Source organism: Lepidochelys kempii, chromosome 1 (assembly GCF_965140265.1).
Source record: "Lepidochelys kempii isolate rLepKem1 chromosome 1, rLepKem1.hap2, whole genome shotgun sequence".
In the NCBI taxonomy this organism is placed as follows: Eukaryota; Metazoa; Chordata; order Testudines; family Cheloniidae; genus Lepidochelys; species Lepidochelys kempii.
In genome coordinates, this window is record NC_133256.1 from 197,734,209 (window position 1) to 197,748,185 (window position 13,977).

General features: G+C 45.7%; 1 protein-coding gene across 4 annotated transcripts in view; it reads right to left on the bottom strand.

Moving 5' to 3' along the window:
- ST3GAL6 (ST3 beta-galactoside alpha-2,3-sialyltransferase 6) overlaps positions 1-6,444 on the bottom strand; it is a 177,960-nt gene extending 171,516 nt beyond the window's left edge. For 2 of the 4 annotated variants that reach the window (XM_073307840.1, XM_073307832.1), the window contains exon 1: positions 6,298-6,444. The gene's annotated coding sequence lies outside the window, so the exon portion shown is untranslated. Of the gene's footprint in view, positions 1-4,244; positions 4,905-6,297 lie in introns of those variants that run through there. The other 2 variants (XM_073307848.1, XM_073307813.1) reach the window with 2 other exon arrangements.
- Between the last annotated feature and the right edge of the window lie 7,533 nt (positions 6,445-13,977).

The following is a 13,977-nucleotide window of genomic DNA, read 5'->3' on the forward strand; positions in this document are numbered from 1 at the left end:
CTAGCCATTCTCATCTCTTGCCTGCCTGGCAGAAGGTGGTACAGTAGGACTGCTAGCAATCCGTATCCGCCTGCCTGCTCACCATAAGATGGTTCAATAGGACTGACTGCAGGACTAAAGAGAATGACCTGGTCAAGTCACTCCAAATTTAGTCCCTGCGCCCATGTCTGCCCAGGCGCTCCTGGCCGACGTGGCCAGGAGCACCTCGGACATGACGATGACAGCTACCAGTCGTGCTGTACCATCTGCTGCCACAAGGCAATGGGTTGATGCTGCTGTGTAGCAATGCAGTACCACGTCTGCCAGCACCCAGGAGACATACAGTGACGGTTAGCTGAGCGGGCTCCATGCTTGCCGTGGTATGGTTTCTGCACAGGTAACTCAGGAAAAAAGGCGCGAAATGATTGTCTGCCCTTGCTTTCACGGAGGGAGGGAGGGAAGCGGGGCCTGACGATATGTACCCAGAACCACCCGCGACAATGTTTTAGCCCCATCAGGCATTGGGATCTCAACCCAGAATTCCAGTGGGCAGCGGAGACTGCGGGAACTGTGGGATAGCTACCCACAGTGCAACACTTCGGAAGTCAACTCTAGCCTCAGTACTGTGGAAACACTCTGCCAAGTTAATGCACTTAGAGTATTTTCTGTGGGGACACACACATTCGAATATATAAAACCGATTTCTAAAAAACCGACTTCTACAAATTCGACCTAATTTCATAGTGTAGACATATCCTTAGGTGCCACAAGTACTCCTTTTCTTTTTGTGGATACAGACTAACATGGCTGCTACTCTGAATCCTATATAATGTTGACATCTCACACCAAAAGGCAGTCACTTCCCTCTCCAACACATACTGAAAAACATGATGTACCCCAATGTCATTCAGCTTGCTCCATCATGCCAAACCTTAATGGTGACCTGAGCAATATTAAAGCAGAATAACTTCCCTAATGAATATTGTGTGGATCAAATGTCTTGATCTGCTGACAAGAGAGTTTGAGGTCACTATCTAGGTACTTCATGACAGAAGGAATTTGATAGAGTTGGTCCTTTACATTACTGTTACTTACTAATAGTAAGAGTCCTGAATTCCCTGACTCTGTTTCCTAAGAGGAGCCAGAGAAGTGGACCAGTTTTTAATTGAAGTGCCAGGAAGTCCAATTTAACAAAGATCTTTTCTTCCAGTTCTTTGTTAGTGAGTTGAGTTAAATAAGTTTTAAAAACAAAAAGTTAGTCTAAAAAAATCCTCTCAATTGCTCAGGCTTCGTTTCCTTCGTACTTGTAGTGTGTCCTAATTCTAACTAGGAGTTCTCTAGTCATGGGTAGATTATTGCAGGAAACACAGGTAGATGAGATCTGAATTAATGTACAAAACAAGCAGAATAAGCAGCTTTCAGGCATTTGTTTGTATGCACAGTACCAATATCCAAGGAGGGACCACCAACCTTTCTGTTTTGCAGGTCACCTTAAAGCAACAGGTTTAAGACTATAAGGCCAGCTCCTCAGCTGGTATAAATCAGCATAGGTCTGACTTCCATGTAGCTACATAAGTTTACAGCAGCTCAGATATTAGCTAATTAGATGAGATTTCTATGTTGGCAGCTTGCTACCCTATTACCTATGTAAATTAAATTTCTAAGCACCTGACCCACTACCTATTTTAATGCTTCCAATAGTCAGTTCATCTTAAGCTCTAACAGGTTTTCTCTAACTGATATAGATGCAAAGTTCAGATCTGGATCCAGATCTGAACAAGCCCATTGAGGGGAGTTCAGACCTGGGATATGGTTCAACCCACTATGAGAAGAAGAATTTGTAATACTTGAAAGTGTCAGTGCTGGGACCCGCCTGCAAGAGATATAGATATCACACACACTTTAAAAAATGTAAAGCTGACTTTTAAACCTATTCCAGGAGTTAACCTTTGGTTACAAAAAAAAAAAAAAAATAAAAAGAAAGTTAGGTCCCCCCCATCTCCCCAGTATTTTATAATAGAACTGGTTAAATACCAGAGACAGTTATTTGTCAGGTTGATAAAACACATTTTAAGTTCAGTTAAGTGTAACTTGTCAAATAGGAGCCATAGAAGTACCTAGACAAGCTATCAGGTTATCTGAGCATATCACAAGATACCAGTATTTGTCCTGCCCTTGTTTTTAATCATTCCTCACAGTCACATTGCATAGCATAGCATGTGGCTGAGGGGCTCAAAGGATATGATGCAATGTGTTAGATCACACTTATTTTCAGATCTCTGAACTTCCCTACAATGCTAGTTTGCCAGTCAGCATAGTCTGTCTGTAGAACCAGTGGAGTCCAGCCTGGAAGGATCACTCCACTTCAATCGGCCTTCTCTGGTGGTTATTATGTCAACTGTGTATGTGTATACACACCCACACACCACATTAGGGTTGCCACCCGTCAGTGTTTTACCAGGATCATGCCTTTGAGGTAGCTGTCGCAGATGAAGTGGTTCAAATGTCTCAGTTTTTTGTACCTCAGTATAGGAAGCCTAGCTGACAAAGGCAACATGTCCAGAAGAAAGTGGATGTAGATGTATGCCCCATGTACTGCGCTGATCTGTGATTGAAGTTTCATTTCTCCCCACCCCTAATCTACATGAGAAGGATCAGGCCTTTGCAGTGCGGTACACGGTGGCTTCAGCCCTGGGACAGTGCAAACCAAAGTCTTACACTGCCTTTGGGAGCTCCCCTTCACCTACCTGAGGTCAGCATGGTCTTCGCTACAGACAGCCCCTGTGATTGGGACCAATAACTTTAGTCTGAGTGAAATCATTCTTTCAAATGTCAACTAATGAGTTATTTTCCACAGCTTGCTAAACAGAACTGGTAGAGTCTGCATGCCCTCTAGTGGTCATAGCAATAGTAACATCAACTGTAATATATGATCTTTCAGATACATACTGTAGTTCATTTGGCTAACATTTCTGTTGCACATTAAAATTACATGGCACGTTACAACCACAGATCAGATATTCCCTGTTAAGTGCTCACTATCTAAGTTAGGCAAGAATATGTACAAGACAGCACAGGGGCAGCCCTAGAGAGGGCAGGCATGGGGATTATTCAGGAGAAGCTTACTTAATGAGTTGGGTTTTTAAGGAGGGATTCAAAGGAGGAGAGAAAAGGCACTTCATAGGTGAGGACAGGGACAGTGTTCCTGGCATAGAGGCCAGCATGTTGGAGGCATGAGGTGAAGAATGGGAGAAGGGGCCAGTAAGGTAAGAGGATCAGGAAGATGTGGCATGATGGTGATGTGAGAACAGGGATCTAGAGCAGGCAGAGCAAACTCATGGCCTTGTAGAGCTAGGTAGGAAGGACAAGGAGCTTGAATATGACCAAAACCTATGGAGGTATTTGAAGAGTGAGGGGCTCAGAGTTGCTGTGCAGCCGCAGCAGCAGGTGGACAGACTGGCAATAGGCAAAGTAAGGCAGGAGGGCAAAAATCACTAATCAGGGGTAGACGTTTAGGTCCAGAGTTTACAATAAGAGACGGAAGTACTTCACGCTGTTATACAAATTTCTTCATGTGCTTTATCTAAATAGAACAAAGTAGATGTTATTCCCAGTAGCAAGAGGAATCAACTGTGTAAAGACACATACCACAGAACCTATTTGTCCTTTAGGTGCAGCACATGGTATAATTTTTAAAGTTTCCCAAATAGCCATAGGCCTCCTGCTCTCAATTGGGGTACTTTGGTCAAGGTGAACTGCACCCTGTACACCCTTTGCCAGCCGAGGTGGTATAAAATGCAACTCATAGCACTGAATATATGCATGAGCTGGCATCCACCACCAGACTCCACTAGTGCAAGCAATAGTGTATTTCAGGCCTTGTCAACATGAGAAAGTTTAACTTAAGGCAGTTTTTAAACCAATTGAGTGAAGCCAGTGAAAACCCATGTTGACATCCTGATTTTGGTTTGAGTGTGTCATTTTACTGTTATCTTAAGTCAATTCCTAATTGACTTAGTATCTAGGGTTCACACAGCCCATTGCACTGGTTTAAGCTAAATTGATCTAAATGTCAGAGTAAGTTAAATCAGTGTGCTTCTCTCATGTAAGAGAAATTTGTTAGTTTATTCAACCATATTTCTTTCTTCGCCATCTCCCCAACACTGATAGCTGAACCCACCTCATTCAAGAGGAATCTTCATAGGTCTCTGTAACAACCTGGCATCCCCAAGCAGCCCCTCACTCATGGCATTGTCATTACTCACAATCCTAGTGCATTCCCTTGTGGCATCATCATCCGTCTCATGCAGTGGGACATTTGGCCCCCCAGCCAAGTCCTTCTGGAGTCTGGCTTCTTCCAGGCCATCAGCATTCTGAATAGTATCCTTCACCAGTATTAACACATGTAGCAAACCAAGAAGTCTTCTGCCTCCCCTGGGATTTTATGTCAGTTCCCGTTTCTTCACCAAGTGACTGAAGACAAACCACCACCACCAACTCACTCCCTCCCATACAGGGCTGAGATTTCAGCCTCTTCCAATTCTTTTTATCCCATGTCCTATTGTCAGGATACCAACCCACAAGGCCATTTCCCTCAAGGCCAGCCAGCCTCCCCTTACTCCAGAAGGGCCAACTACAGAAACTAACCCTGGTTCCTATACAGCAACACCCCACTTAACATTGTAGGTACATTCCTGAAAAATGCTACTTAAAGCAAAACGATGTTAAGCAAATCCAGTTGCCCCATAAGAATTAATGTAAATAGAGGTAGTGGGGGTTAGGTTCCAGGGAAATTTTTTTCACCAGACAAAAGACTATATACACCTCTACCCAGATATAATGCAGTCCTTGGGAGCCAAAAAATCTTACCATGTTATATCAAACTTGCTTTGGCCTCAAGGATTTCCTTTCTTAATAGTCACTTTCCACCCTGACTGACCCCTCAGAACCTCCCACCCATCCAACCCCCCCGCTCCTTGTCCTGACTACCCCCTCCAGAGACCCCCCCACCCCAACCACCCCTCCCAAGACCCCACCCAACCCTCTTGCTCCCTCTCCCAACTGCCCCAACCCCTATCCACATACCCCCTCCCCAACAGGCCCCCCCGGGACTCCCACACCCTATCCAACACCCCCATTCCCTGACCACCCCCAGAATCTCCGAACCATCCAACACCCCCCCCCCCCCGCTCCCTGACCACCACACCCCCCCCCCACCAAGACCCTCTGCCCCATATCCAACCCCTCGGCCCCAGCCCGGCACCCTTAATATGCTGCTCAGAGCAGCGTGTTGGAGCCAGACACACGGACCCCCCGGAGCGCACAGCCCTGCCCCCCCCAGAGCGCTGCTTTACCGCGTTATATCTGAACTCATGTTATAGCGGGTCACATTATATTAGGGTAGAGGTGTATACACAAACATACGCAGTATAAGTTTTAAACAAACAATTTAATACTGTACACAGCAAGGATTATTGTGAAGCTTGGTTGAGGTGGTGAAGTCAGAAGGTGGGATATTTCCCAGGGGATGCCTTACTGCTAAAGGATGAACTAGCACTCAGTTGAGTCCTCAAGGGTTAACACGTTGTTAATGTAGCCTCACACTGTACAAGGCAGCACAAACGGAGGGAGGGGACAACACAAGAGTGGCAGTTTCCCTGTGGAAATGGAACATGATGGTGAACCTATGCTATCCCACTGGACTGGAGCACACCACTCCCTCCATTTTCCAAAGTGCGGGGTGTGTGAGCACACATGTGCATGTTTGTGTGACATGCACATTGCTCTTTAACTGCACAGACCCCACTCTAAGTACATTGCCTTTTTAATTAGATCAGCAAGTTGAAACAGCAACTGCTGCCAGTAAGCTCCCTCCATCCTGAGCCCTGTCCCGTCCCATCCCATCCCCCCCCCCTCCATGGGGATGGGGTACAGGAGCAGTGGGAGGGGGACACCCTGACATCTGCACCACTCCTCCTCCCCCCACAGCAAGCAGGAGGCTTCAGGGAGCAGTTCCAAGGCAGAGGACAGGAGCAGCACATGGCAGTGGGGGGAGGGACACCTGAACTGCTGGGCAATTGATAGCCTGCTAAGCAACTGCCACACAGGGAACTTAGGGGAGCTGATAGGGGGGCTGCTGGCCCACCCTGGTTCCAAGCCCCCACCAGCTAGCTCCAACCGGCTGCTCTTCCTGCAAGCAGTGGACAAAGCAGGCAGCTGCCAAACAACATGACAAGGGAGCATTGCACAACTTTAAAGAAGCATATTCTCTAATTGATCAGCAATGAAACAATAACTTTAAGTGAGGAATTACTGTACCTTGTTCCTCTCTTTTCCCTTACAGAGGGGTTCTTCTATTTCTCAACCCTGAACAGACAGATACCTTTCCTTTCTCCTCAGGAAATAACATAATATCTTCTTCCTCAAGTGCATGGAGCTCCTTCCGTTATAGAAACCACCCATCTCCTCCCCAGCTGGGTCTGATACTGAATTGAACCTGACACACCCTCCAAGTGCAACAGGGTGAGCTAACTGGTTTCTCAGGCTTCCCTTAGTGCTTTGTTGACCTCTGTGGGGTTTATCCACCCCAACACAGCCTCACACATAGGGGTATGATAATTGCCAAAAAATATAGAATTATAAGATATCACATTACCTCAGCATCTCACCTCACATTATAGTTATGAAATACAACACATTCAGAAATTAAAATTAATTAATTTAAACAGTACACCTGACCTCAGAAGATTTCAGCAAGAAAAATATACATTACACAGAATATACAATATCAAAGCTATCAGCAAGTCATACAAAATATAATCCATATCTTTAGTCAAAAAAGCCAGTGTCTGAAAATTTCACAGGCCTTGTTTTAGACAATAGACATTGGGTCTGATTTAAAACAGAACAAAACAAAAAAAACATAGGAACATAGGAATTGCCAGACTGGGTTAGATCAAAGGTCTACATAGTCCAGTATCCTGCCCCAAACAATGGTCAGATGCTGCAAGAGCCATTGCAGTAGGCAGATGTGGAATAATCTGCACTTTACGGAGGTCTCACCTTGACCTGTAATAGTTAGAGATTGGCTTAAAACCTGAAGCACAAGATGTAATATCTCTTCCAAATTTTTCATTGTCAATTATTATAACTCTGGATATTCTTGATATCCATATAAATGTCCAATCCCTTTGAGATTCTTATTAGGTTCTTGGCTTTAATAACTTTCTGTGGCGGTGAGTTCCACAGTTTAATCACATGTGTGGAAAAAAGTATTTCCTTTTATCAGTTTTGTATTTCCCACCTTTTAATGTCATTGAATGTCTCCTTGGTCTTCTGTTATGAGACAGGGAGAACAAAAGCTCTAATCTTCCTTCTCTAGATCATTCATTATTGTATATACTTTCATCATAGCTCCTCTTATTCACCTCTTTTCTAACAATCCTAATCTTTTCAATTTCTCTTCATATGAGAGCTTTTTCAGGCCTTTGATCATTCTTGTCACTTTTCTCATTAACCCCTTCCAGCTCTGCAATATCCTTTTTGAGACTGATTGATCAGCACTGGACACAGTATTCCAAATGATGGCACATCAAGGATTTATAGAAAGGCATTATAGTATTAGTTTCCATCCCATTTCTTAAGCATCCTAACATCTTGTTAGCTTTTTTTTTTTAACCACAGTAGCACATGGAGCAGAGGTTGAGGTTTTCATTGATGCCTGGATCCTTGTCTTGGGTTGATACAATTAATTTAGAACCCTGTAAAGTGTAAGAGTAGTTTAAAAGAGTTTTCAATTATACCTTTTCAATTATAATCTTCAGTGATCATTGTTGGTGCAAAATTAGTGGTTGTAGTGAGACCCCTTTAAAAATCAGGCCCATAATGATTTCAGAAGGTTTTGGCATAAAGAAGAATCCAGTAATAGTAGTATTTCATATACCAGATTAAAATGACACAATAGAATCTGGCCCACTGGGCAGATTGGTTTTGGTAATATTGTCCTTTATGGGGAGAGAGAGGGGTTAATTATTCCACTTGTGCTTTGAGAATTTTGATGGGCACTTTTTATATTATTATTATTTCTTTATTTATTAGTATAGCAATATCATCCAGAGGCTCTGATAAGGGAACAGGGCCTAGCTGGGCTATGCACTGAAAAATCTAATACATTTAATAGAAAAAGACCTGAGAACAGTCATCTCCCTGGTGCCTAAAATGACAGAAGATTTTTTTTCTTGGTTTAAGAATCAATCTAATACTGAAATAACTTCACAGAAGTCCGTAAGGGTTCAATCCTGCAGGTTGCTCATCCAGTATAATGAATAATAATAATGAAAGTAAACAGTCTGCAAACAATTCAGGATGGCTGCTACAAAATGAGATGCATATTTTTTCCATCTTTTTGAGTTGTTTTCTTTAATCAGCAATAAATCATCCAGACTAAAATACCTGATTTGATCTTGCTGTATGGAAAATATAACATAGAGAAGGCCAAACTGCTAGCACTCAGTGTTTGCACTTCCACATAGTGCAGAGAAATATGCACGGATGCTCAGCAATGTGAGCAGACCTTCATTGAACTGAGATCTTATTATTATTGTAATGCCTGGGAACTCCACTCAGGAATCAGGACCCCTTTGTACTAGGTGCTAGTAGTATGGACATGGGCATTGCGGGCTGGTGATTGAGCATGACCAGGGCAAAGGCATTTCAATCCAATCCAGTGAATGCTAGTCATGGGATTTTTTCAGTTACTTCTATTGCTAATCTGGAGTACTGGCTACTAGGTGAAATTTGAGAAGAAAAGGAAAGCTGCAGAAGTCTTCAGTGTCACCATCTGACACAGAAATGCGTCCAAGCATTCCAAAGAACAGTATCTCTCAGGCAGCTGCTTAGTGCCTAATGATGCAGGCTTGGCACAGCGTTCTTGATGACCTGACAGATTGCAATGTCCATTCCCCTCACCTAACCTTACTGAACTGGAATGTAACAATGCACTGCATTCAATAATCCCACCAGCACCTTAGGATTGCTGTCTAACAACTCTTCTCTACAATCTTCTGTAGGATCAAGTCCCATGATTGATATCAAGAAGACAGAGCATGTTTCAGAGATTTTTCCCCTCCCTCAACATATGGTTTGAGCAGCTTCTCAGCACTCTCTGCTGCTAAAGAATGGAGCCATACCAGTAAAGGAAAAGAGAAGGAATTGTGCTCCAAGAGTGTGTATACACTGCAATAAAACACCCATGGTTGGCCCGCGGCAGCTGACTCAGGCTCATGCAGTGTAGACGTTCAGACTCGGTCTGCACTGCAATTTTATAGCACTGCAGCCCAAGCCCTGAGAGCACAAGTCAGCTGACATGGGCCAGCAGTGAGTGTTTTATTGCAGTTTAGCCATATACCCCAAGTGGACTATTCTATTTTGCACTTTCCCCCAGATAGTATTCTACAATGAAGAAATTGATTGTGGAGTCTGTTCAACAGTGCAAACGTCTAAAGCAATCTTATCATGCCCAATCCTGGGCTATATCCACCTAGCTCTGCTTATTCTCCATTGAGTTAACCCTGAGCAGGGCCGGATTTAGGGGCAGGCAACCCAGGCGACCACCTGGGGAGCCAGACTTTGGGGGCACCAGGTTCAGGGTGCTGTTTGTGTTGTTAGCAACAAAAAGGAAAACAGAATGTTTGAAGTAACATGTTTCAGGCATTCCATATGTGGATTCATTTTTCACTAATCTCCTAGAATGTTCTGGACCTTTGTAGAATTTCATGGAACCTTCCAGCCTTTCTGAGAACTTCATTTTCCTTGAACCTCCTAGAACAGTCAGCCATGCCCTCGGGGGTATACAAGGGGAAGGGCACCACCAGTCAGTCAGTGAGATATAAGAACGAAGTGAAGTGAGAGCCCATCTGTGATACTGCGAACCTTGTTTTATTGTGTAATTATGAACATGTACTTGTGTTTTACAACTTGAAGAGTATAAGTAGCAACTAATAAAGGACAAATGCAATAAAAAAAAAAGTATTCAAAAGTTTAACAAATGGGGGGGAGGGCACCAAAGACGCTCCTCGCCTGGGGCACCATTTCATCTAGGGCTATCCCTGAGGTTATTCCACCAATGAACATCACCAAACAAGAGTGTCCTCTTGAGAAGCCTCCACATTGTTGCCTCTGCTCACTAGGATGACTGACCCAATGAAAAAACAGACACGAGTAGAAGTTTGAGGGGAAAAAATGTTAATTTGACTCTTATATGTTGTTCCCACCCAGCCCAGATGTGTGTTTTCATGGTTCTTATCTAACGGTAGATATATCATATTAATGATGTTGGGGACATTGAGGCATGGCCACTAGGTAACTCGAGGGGATGGAAGACCACGAGTGTTGATGAAGCCCCCTCGCACTAGACCCAGGTGTCCTTGGCCCCCCCTCCCGCCGGGAGGCACTCGCAGCAGCTCTGCATACTAGGCCCAAGTGTCCTTGGCCCCCCCGCCTGGAGGCACACACAGCAGTTATGCTGAGAATCTGCAACGATATGCTGCAGAGTCAGACTGCCTGAAACTAAGCAAGGCCAAACAGGGCAGATATGGAAGAACAATGCTGAATAAAGCAGCTTTATGTATAGTTTAAGAAATAATACAGAGAACAAGGGCACTAGCTGGGAACTGGATTGGCTGGCTATATGGATACTTAGGGCAGCTTGCTATTGGATAAGTATGCTGGAAAAAAGGATGTATAAAAGCCTGTGTAACTTCCTGCTCTGTGTGCAGGATTTGAGATTTTATTCTCCCTGTACCTTTTTGCAGCTGCAAATAAACTTTTCTGCTTCTCCACCCTGTTGTGATTATTGGGTGTAGCACACCGGGTAGCAAACGAACCCAAGCTGTTGTTTAGCCTCTCGGCACTGGGTGCCAGCAACAGCTTTTGGCGTCCCTGGGTGGGTGACGAGGCCGCTATTTAGCCTTGCCCGGACCCCTCCTGGAGGTTGAGGATTGCGGCGACAACCGATGCCCAGCGCGCACCAGTGAGTTCATCGGGGGCCTCGGAGGAGACGCGATTTGATCAATCCCGGAGGGCGCAACGGTGCAACGCACTCATATAGTGGAGAAGCAGTTGTGGACGACGGTGAAGAACCAGTCCCTTAGACATGGGGGAGGAGCAGCTGCAGGCGATGGTGAAGAACTGGTCCCTTGGATAAGGTAGGAACCTTTTGAAATCCGGATTGTATGCTCTGTTGGAACCTGGGGACGCCCAGAGTTACCCTGTAGGTATGGGACAGGGACAGAGCTCGGGGGGTTAGGGCACAGTGTATGCTCCTAGAATGCATTCTAGCAAACTGGAAGGTATTTGGTGCGGATCCGATGACTAAGAGCCAATTAAAACGATTCTGTACAGTTGACTGGCCTCAATATCAACTAGAGGACCAGGAGTGGTGGCCACCAGGAGGGTCAATTAATTACAACACGATCCTCCAATTAGTTTTGTTTTGTCAGTGAATGGGTAAATGGAATGAACATTTGTATGCACAAGTGTTTATGGCTTTAAAAAAATAGAATAGAGCTGTAATTCTGCAGAGTTGTAATTTGACTCCGACTGGTTCGGTAGTAGCTAATGTTAGTCCCCAGACCCCCACCCCCACTGTAATGGCAGAGCCGGTGTCCCCTTCGGCCCCCACATCCCCACCTTATTAGGGTAGGATGCCTCGGGTTACAGAGATTGCCCCCTCGGTGGGACTCTATCCTTTGCTTACCGAGACTGTTGTGGCTTGCCCAGGGGCAGACAGACGTCAGGCTACCACTATGCAAGTTTACACCCATGTGCCATTCAATCCAATAGACTTAGCAGCTTTTAAAACACAGGCTGGGGAATTCTCAACGCACCCAAGCAGGTTTATTTCAGTCTTTGAGGGGTGCTTCAGTAGTCACAAGCCGGATTGAGACGACTGTAATTTCCTCCTGAGAACCCTGTTGTCTGAGGTAAAGGAATCAGGTTACAGCTAAGGCAAGGGGAGCATCAGCGTTCAAGCGAAAAGAAAAAAAAAAGAAAGGAAGCTATCTGTCAAGTTCCTACCCTAAGTAATCGTAAGCGGCTCAGGGCATTTCTGGGTATGGCAGGCTTGTGCAGGATCTAGATCCCAGAGTTTGGACTGTGGGCTAAACCCCTGTACGACTGTGTAAAAGGAGCGGATCATGACCCCTTCTATTGGACCCCAGAGGCTGACAGGGCATTTAAAATCCTGAAAAGGAAATTGATGGAAGCCCTGGCTCTGGGCCTGCCGGATCTCTCTAAGCCGTTTCAGTTGTATGTACATGAACGAAAGGGGGTGGCCCTAGGAGTACTCACACAGCTGTTAGGAGCATGGAGACGTCCTGTGGCTTATTTTTCTAAGCAATTGGATCAGGTTGCAAAGGGTTGGCCGGCATGTTTACGGGTGGTCGCAGCTACTGCCCTAGTGCTTGAGGAAGCCAAGAAGCTAACATTGGGAGGGGTTATGCAATCTATACTCCCCATATGGTCCGAGCCTTATTGGATGCAAAGGGTGGGCTTTGGCTCACCCAGGCTCGGATTGCTCGGTACCAGGCTAATCCACCACTCTTTTGCCAGAAACAGAGGAACAGGAACATGACTGTTTAGAGATCATAGATGCCCAGTACTCCAGCCGTCCGGATTTAAAGGATGTACCCCTCCCAAATGCAGATTATGAGTGGTACACTGATGGTAGCAGTACTGTAATAGATGGACAAAGGAGGGCGGGTTATGCTGTTGTGACCCTCCATGACACTGTGGAAGCTGAAGGTTTGCCTGCTGGGACCTCTGCCCAGCTTGCCGAACTAATAGCCCTGACCCGTGCACTTGAACTGTCAAAAGGAAAGCGGGTCAACATTTTTACTGATTCAAAGTATGCTTTTGGTGTGCTGCATGCTCATGCTGGCCTATGGAAGCAAAGGGGAATGCTGACAGCCCAAGGCTCCCCAGTCAAGTACAGGCCCCAAATCCTCCGGCTCCTAGAAGCCGTACAACTTCCCTTGGAAGTGACGGTGGTACACTGTAAAGCCCATCAAAGGGAGGATCAAGATGTGGCCAGAGGTAACGCCCGGGCAGATAGAGCGGCTAAGCATGCAGCCACCCTGCCATCCCCTCCGACTGAGAACGCCCATATGCATGCCGTTATCCCATCAGTAGGGGAGCTTCCAACCCCTCAGTACTCTGGGGAGGAGAGACAGCTAACTGACAAACTCAGTCTCCGGGAAAAGGAGGGATGGCTCCATTCCCCAGAAGGGAAGGTCCTCCTACCAAAGGGCCTGATCCGGCCAGTGCTGCAGAAACTACATCAAACCACTCATGCTGGCAGGGAAGCATTTATCCAGCTAATGGGAAAATACTTTATCACTTCCGGACTCCGACCCCTAGCTGCCCAGGTACAAGCGGACTGCTTAGTCTGCCAAAAGAATAACCCCCGACCGGGACATCCTGTGCCACCAGCTGCCCTAGAACCCACTCCGGGCCCCGGACAAGTGTGGCAAATAGACTTTACTGAGTTTCCCCGACCCAAGGGTTCAAATATCTCCTTGTCATAGTGGATCGGTTCAGCGGATGGCCAGAAGCCTTCCCATGCCGCAACTGCACTGCCAGAACAGTGTTCCTCAAGTTTGTTAAGGAGATCATTCCTCGCTTTGGACTCCCCCTGTGGATGGAATCTGACAATGGGACACATTTCACGTCAAAAATCATTCAAAGCATCTCACATGCCTTACAAATCCCCTGGAAACTCCATACGCCCTGGAGACCGCAAGCCAGTGGGGTAGTGGAGCGTACCAATCAGATCCTTAAACGGCATCTCTCAAAAGTGTGCCAAGAAGCCTCACTGCAATGACCTGATGCTTTGCCCCTCGTCCTACTTCGTATCCGTGTTCTCCCTAAGGGTAGATTAGGGCTTAGTACCTTTGAAATTATGTTTGGAAGGGCATGGCCTATGAATGGCACCCCAGTTCG